Source organism: Coenobita brevimanus, chromosome 73 (assembly GCF_032717465.1).
Source record: "Coenobita brevimanus isolate Jiangsu-jjx chromosome 73, ASM3271746v2, whole genome shotgun sequence".
In the NCBI taxonomy this organism is placed as follows: Eukaryota; Metazoa; Arthropoda; class Malacostraca; order Decapoda; family Coenobitidae; genus Coenobita; species Coenobita brevimanus.
In genome coordinates, this window is record NC_137026.1 from 33063890 (window position 1) to 33070476 (window position 6587).

The 6587-nt window shown below is 38.5% G+C and overlaps 1 protein-coding gene across 3 annotated transcripts in view; it reads left to right on the forward strand.

Annotated features, from left to right (window-relative positions):
• The window catches only part of LOC145407440 (uncharacterized), a 296453-nt gene extending 293289 nt beyond the window's left edge, over positions 1–3164 (forward strand). For all 3 annotated transcript variants that reach the window (XM_080278367.1, XM_080278371.1, XM_080278368.1), the window contains one exon: positions 472–3164. The gene's annotated coding sequence lies outside the window, so the exon portion shown is untranslated. The remainder of the gene's footprint in view (positions 1–471) is intronic.
• Positions 3165–6587: the final 3423 nt, after the last annotated feature.

Sequence of the window (6587 nt, forward strand, 5' to 3'; positions counted from 1 at the left end):
GCAATTTATTTCAAATTGTGTACATTTTTTTTTGCATATGATGACGCATATTATTCTGTCTTTCTAAGCTCTTGATTTTCTATGAATGATGAAGGACATTATGTTGCTTTCCAAACAGCATCTGCTATTTTCTGTAGATGATGAATACTAGGGTATGCTATTTTTTTAAAATCAAGATCATGACTACCCATTTTTGTAGATGTTATTATTCTCTCACATCTTAAATGTCAAGACCAACTTGCTTAGCCCTGGGCTCCTACGCTCCTCATGGGGTGACATAGGATTGGATGATGAATGGATGGATGGATGAAGATTATGCCATCTTTGTTGATGGTATGTTATTTTCTGTGGATGATGATAAATACAGTACTGTGCTGTCTTCCTAAATCATGTCAGCTGTTTTCTGTGGATGATGCAGATTATTATGCTATCTTTCTTAATTTTCTAAAGTGTGTTTACCTCTTTCCATAGATGATGAAGGAGTGTACACGTGTTCAGCCATGGGTCCCCTGGGCATGGACTCCACTAGTGCCACCGTCTGCGTCACAGGTGAGAAGACATAATCTCCGAGACATGTTGAGTCTACTACTTCTGCTCGTCTGGGTTTCTGCAGTCTTCTTTCAGTGGTGATGGTGGTATTTGTAGACACACACACTGTAGTGATTCTCCTCTGAGTAAGCTCACAGTAGGATTTGTGGCCATATTCTTTAAATGTAGATCAAGGAGGGAAGGACAAGTCACCAAAATTTGACACTCATTTATAAAACACCTGTGAGGATAAGATGTGCTTAACCTTGCTCTTGTAACATGGAATGATAGGGGAATTGAGTGGCACAGATTTTAATATTAAGAAAAAAAAAAAAAGTTTGGGGATAATGCATGGTTAGCCTTATTCTGTGCATCAGCGATGAAAAAGAAAGCACAAAAATGGAAATCTGTAATGAAACAGAGACCAAACTCATCTTTCCTCTTATCATGTGTTTCATTAATGACTGCAAAAGTTGAGGGCTTACCATCTCATTCGTAGTGTCACTTTTAAGATTATGGCCAGTAGTTCCTCATATTCTTTCATATTGGAATTGTTGTCCTTCTTATGTTCTATTTGTAGAGATATGTGAAGGTTGCATGTACATCATTACAATATGTTTTGTGTAATATGTACTACTGTAGAAAGAACATTTATTTGTGATGTTTTCAGTGAAGAAAAGTTAGCTTTTCGGAGCACTGAAGGATTAGAATAAATCTCATTTTCTGTGGTAAATTTGTTCAGAAATGAAATGCATAGGGCATTATTGCATAAATTACAACAAAATCTCACTGCCTTACTTATTAGTAAGAGAGATATAAGGATTATAGTGTACAGCATCACGGACCTTTGTCTAGTCACTGCTAGTAAATACTTAAAACCGATTTACAGTACTGTAAGAGGTTCCTAGATCAGTGTGGGGAATATCTGTGATCTTTTGTCAGACATGGTTTCAAAAGAAGATAGGACCGTAATATAGCACTGTGTTCGACTGTGCTGCGTAACCCCTATGATACAGTATCGTCATTTCTGTCTCATTCTTTCCACCCAGATGGTTTTCTTCAGTTTAGTAGAGATTTTTTTGAACTGTAGGGGTTAAATATTACTTTCTTTACCCCATCACTACAAAAGGTCTTCTCAAAACTGAATGAAATAATTTGGAGGTCGAGAGAATAAACCAAATGAATATGTCTGCGGATTCAGGGGTTAATTATTTAGCTGTCCCATGAGGAAATGTTTGTTTTTGTACATAAGATTTACAGTTTTGTCTTCCATGCCTATCACATAAAGTGCCTTGACAACTGCCTGTGCTCACTTGTAGAGGAGGATGCTCTCATTTTTGAGCTTCTCCTCTCTTCTCCTCTTGCGCTTCTGACCCCCTAATCCCCTCCCTCAGCTCCTTCACCACCAACCCCCCTTTGCTCCTTCACCTCCCTACCCCTGCTCCTGTCGTGCTTATCCTATCTGTCCGCTGCTTAGCAAACTCTGGCTTTCACTGCATGTACTTCTGTCATCTGCATAGACAAGATGAATAAACTGTATTTTCGTTGACTTGGGGGACTTGGTAAAGCCTCTTCCATGGCAGTTAATTTGCATGTTACAGCATTATATCCTGTTGTATGCTGTTGGTGCAGATTGTATCAATATTAAGCACATATGAATAGCATACAGGAGAATATCAAGAAGTATTGTGCAAACTTAATTGCCAAGAGGTTTTACAGTCTCCTGTGCCAATGTGAATGTGGTTTAATGTGTGTTTCAGTTTAATCAGGCCATGTAAAGCATCATGCCATAAGATCTCCTAGAACTATGGATGTTTTGGCTGAGTTGAGTATGGAGTTGAAGTAGTATTATCTTTTTCTGAACACTAGACCATTTGTTGTCTTTGAGCAGATGTTTCGTTTTATAATTCAATTTCTTGCGAATTAGATGTAGCAGTGTTGTACAGGCATGATGCTAAGTCAGTTAGTTTGCTGCCCCCCAGCTGTTCAGATCATCCTCATTTATTGTTAAGCTATAAAGAAGAGTAATATATATTTTAAGAATTAGAAGCCATTATTGAGCTACTGCTGAGTGGAAAAATAAATCTCTATAAGAGGAGTTGAGTCTTAGCTGGATTATAGCTTAACCCATTCAGCCTGGGGATGTCTTTTATGTTTATTTTTATTCTGTCCTGATGATTTTATTCAGGTCAAGATAGAATTTATGATCTGGAGAGGTGAGAGTTAATCTTCATTTACCTGTTCACTACATGAGGTCCTCTATAAGCTGAATATAATCAGTTGGAGGTACAGTAGTAAAAATAATTTAGTATAATACATCACCAGATTCATGGTGTTAAGAAAGGTATAGCTTTCTTGGTCTCTTGAAATGTTCAGTTTTCTAAGGTGCTTCATGTGTAATGTCATAGTATTTTAAGGAACACAGGTGAATAAATAAGTAAAATTTTTTGCAGTTTTCAATATTGTTTATTGTATAAAATTTGTGTAAGGTCACGTCGTGGACTGGTAGGGGAGCGGCCTCTTCAATACGAGTACACGTGCTACAAACTTGTTCAGAAATTACTGTTGTTCATAGCTGCTTACACGACCGTCTTGCCGCCTTTCCTGGTGGTTGATTTAATAAAATTATTCAAATATAGGGCAGTTTGTTTGCACATTCCCAGCCACGATAAACTAACTTAGCTAACTTTCCTTTCTATAACAGGGAAGTCTATAATTTTCTGAAATACAGTAACACAATTTTGCGTTAGTTTTATGGATTTTCTGCTTTCCTTTCTAAAGTAGGGAGGTCTGTAATTTTCTTAAATAACCTGCAGTTTTGCGTTACTTTCATTGGTTTACATTTTTCCTATTTTTCTGTATATGTGTAAATATATCCCTAATTATCAGTTTCCACTAACAGAATATTTTAAAAAAGTATAGGCTTTAAGTACTGGACAAAAATCCGGTTTGAGTATACTACAGATATCCTTAGAATTGACATGATATTCCATACATAGTCTCAATGAGTCTCACATTTTCCTGTGCACTTGTCAGAATTTGTTTGTGTACAGCTGTATCATGATGGAACATAGCCTCTTCAACTAGAGGATGTCATTTTTAGCTTATTCTTGCAAACACCAGATGGTTGTACTGCACACAGTTTACGAGAGACTTTGAACTGGAGGGGTTAGATATAGCCATAGTTCTTCTACAACAAAATATTTTAGGTAGTATAGGAGGGACTTCTCAAAATGGACCGGTTAGATACAGTATAGCCTTCATTAATCTCTTTACCGCTACATTTTTATGTAGCTTAGTGATGCTTTCAGATTGGAGAGGTTAAATATAACCTACAGTAACCTTTTCACTACCAGGTATCTCCCCCAAACTGGAAACAAATCATCTGGAGATAGCAAGAATGTAGCAAAAAGGACATCAACATGTTAAAGTGGTTAAAGTAGCAGGTGTCTTCATAGTAAGATTCATTGTTGTCAGACATATAGTTTGGTACCGTACTGTAGTTATTTAGATTCATGTAGGTTATTGTTGTGTAGTCTTAGTCTTGGGGGTCTTTTCTTCCTCTTCTTTTTCTTCTTCTTCTGCTTTAGAACCCTAACTCATAAAATATAAATTCTGTAGTGTATATAGTTAACCATCATTAAGCATTATGCAGTTTATTATTCTGTAAATAGTGATGACTAAAAATGGTGCATAGCTTTGAGGAGGCCATTCATGAGGTAAGGTATTATTATTACTTCTGTACAATCAGGGTAATGAATATCTTTCTGAGGACTGCTGAATACATTTTGGAAACTTAAATAATCCAAGTCTTGCATTAGCCCAGTGAAGACTGGCTATGCTTTCCTGTTATTAGAAAATCTTATGATAAAATTTGGAAGATGGTTGATTCTTTGATTGCATAACTGAAATAGGGATGCTCCTAATTTACCTTGGCTGTGTGTCATTGATTGCAATATACCCCAGTAGCTGTATCAGTGTTTAGATGTCTCTTGCAAGATAAAATTCGTATGCTGTTTCCCTGAGTGAAATACCAAAGTACCAAAGTGCATATATCTCTATCTATCTATCTATTGCCAGACGCCTCAATCCCGTTTGGGGTGGCCACAAACAAATCGCCTCCAAGTCGCCCTGTCCCCCGCCATTTCACTCCCCTGCTCCCAACTCACACCCCCCTCTCTCATATACCTCTCCACCCCATCCCTCCATCTCATCCTCGGCCTCCCCCTCCCTCTTTCCCCCTCCACCTCACTCATATACACTCTCTTCGTCAGTCTTTCACCCTCCATCCTCTCCACATGGCCAAACCACCCCAGTGTGTTCCTCATAACGCTTCCTATCACATCCACATCAACACCACAACGCTCCTTTATATCCTCATTCGTCAGCCTGTCTCTCCATGTGACTCCACAGGCTCCTCTTAAATAACTCATTTCCACAGCTCTCACTCTTGACTTGTGTCCTTCCAGCAACGTCCAAGCTTCACTTCCGTACGTTAGAGTTGGTATCACAATACTGTCATGTAGTAACTTTTTCACTTCCATGCTCACTTCCCTGTTTCTTATCACTGCTTTCAAAGAACCAGCAACCTTTCTTCCCTGCTGTACCCTTTCAAGCACTTCACCCTCCAAACCTCCATCCTTACTCATCACACTACCCAAGTACTTAAACGTACTCACATTTTCCAATTCCTCACCATCCAACCTCGCTGTACATTCACTGACTTCACCTCTCTCAAAGACCATCACTTTACTCTTCCCTACATTCACCTTTAGATTCCGTTTCTTACACACTCTCTCAAACTCATCCACCAAGCCTTGCAGCTCCCCTTCGTCTTCACTCAACAACACGGTATCATCTGCAAACAACAGTACAGGGAGTTTCCAAACACTATCCTCTCTCACCAGGGCCACTCCAACATCCACTACCCTACCTTGTACCTCTTTTATTACCCCATCCATGTACAGATTGAACAACCATGGAGACATGACACATCCCTGTTTCAACCCAACTTTCAAAGAGAAAAATTCACTTAGTTCACCATCCACACGCACTGCAGCCTTCGCACCATCGTACATACTCTTCACAGCATTCAACAACTTCCCATCTATTCCATATATTCTTAACACTTTCCACAATCCTAGTCTATCCACCCAGTCATATGCTTTCTCCAGATCCATGAAAGCCGAATACAACTTCTTTCCCTTCTCTAGAAACTTTTCCACTAAAGATCTGAGAATGAATATCTGATCTACACAACCTCTTCCCTTCCTAAAGCCTCCCTGTTCTTCTCCAACTAATTTCTCTGTTCTTTCTCTAACTCTGTCAATAAGTATCCTACCATATACTTTTCCTATTATACTAAGAAGACAAATGCCCCTATGATTACCACACACTTCTTTTTCCCCTTTTCCTTTGTACAAGGGAATAATTATACCTGACTTCCAATCCTCCGGGACTCTACCTTCCTCCCAGGCCAATCTGCACATCTTCCACATCCATTCTACTACTCTCTCTCCCCCATGCTTCAGCATCACCTGAAGCAAAAAGATTTCATAATATGTAAATCAGCTTTGACTTCTACGGATTTTAAAAAGATGATTACTTGCATCCCAATAATAATATGGTGTTTATATGTCTTCAGAAATGAATATGATAATACAGTAATTCACGCAGAAATAAGAAGTGGAACATTGAAAGTGAAAAATTTAGGTTAGGGAGGATGAAGTTTTGTCAGATAATGTTTCTAGATTTCACAGTTGAAAATATGTTTAATGTGTGGATACAAAATCTTTGGTCTGATGTAGACAATTTTCAGGTCACTTAAATGAAGTGGCATGCACAAATGTACTGGGGAATCTATAACCAGAATGCCACAGTAATGGTGAAGCACAAAAATGACCGGATTTCTTGGATATATCATGTATAACTTTAGCATATCAGAAGATGTTTTGAAGGTTAGACAAAATGCCAGGTTATAAAAAAAACTCTTGAAAGGTGTCTTGAAGTGGTGCAGTGATTAGAGTGATGGGCTGATTGCTGTGGAGGTGTGAATTCAA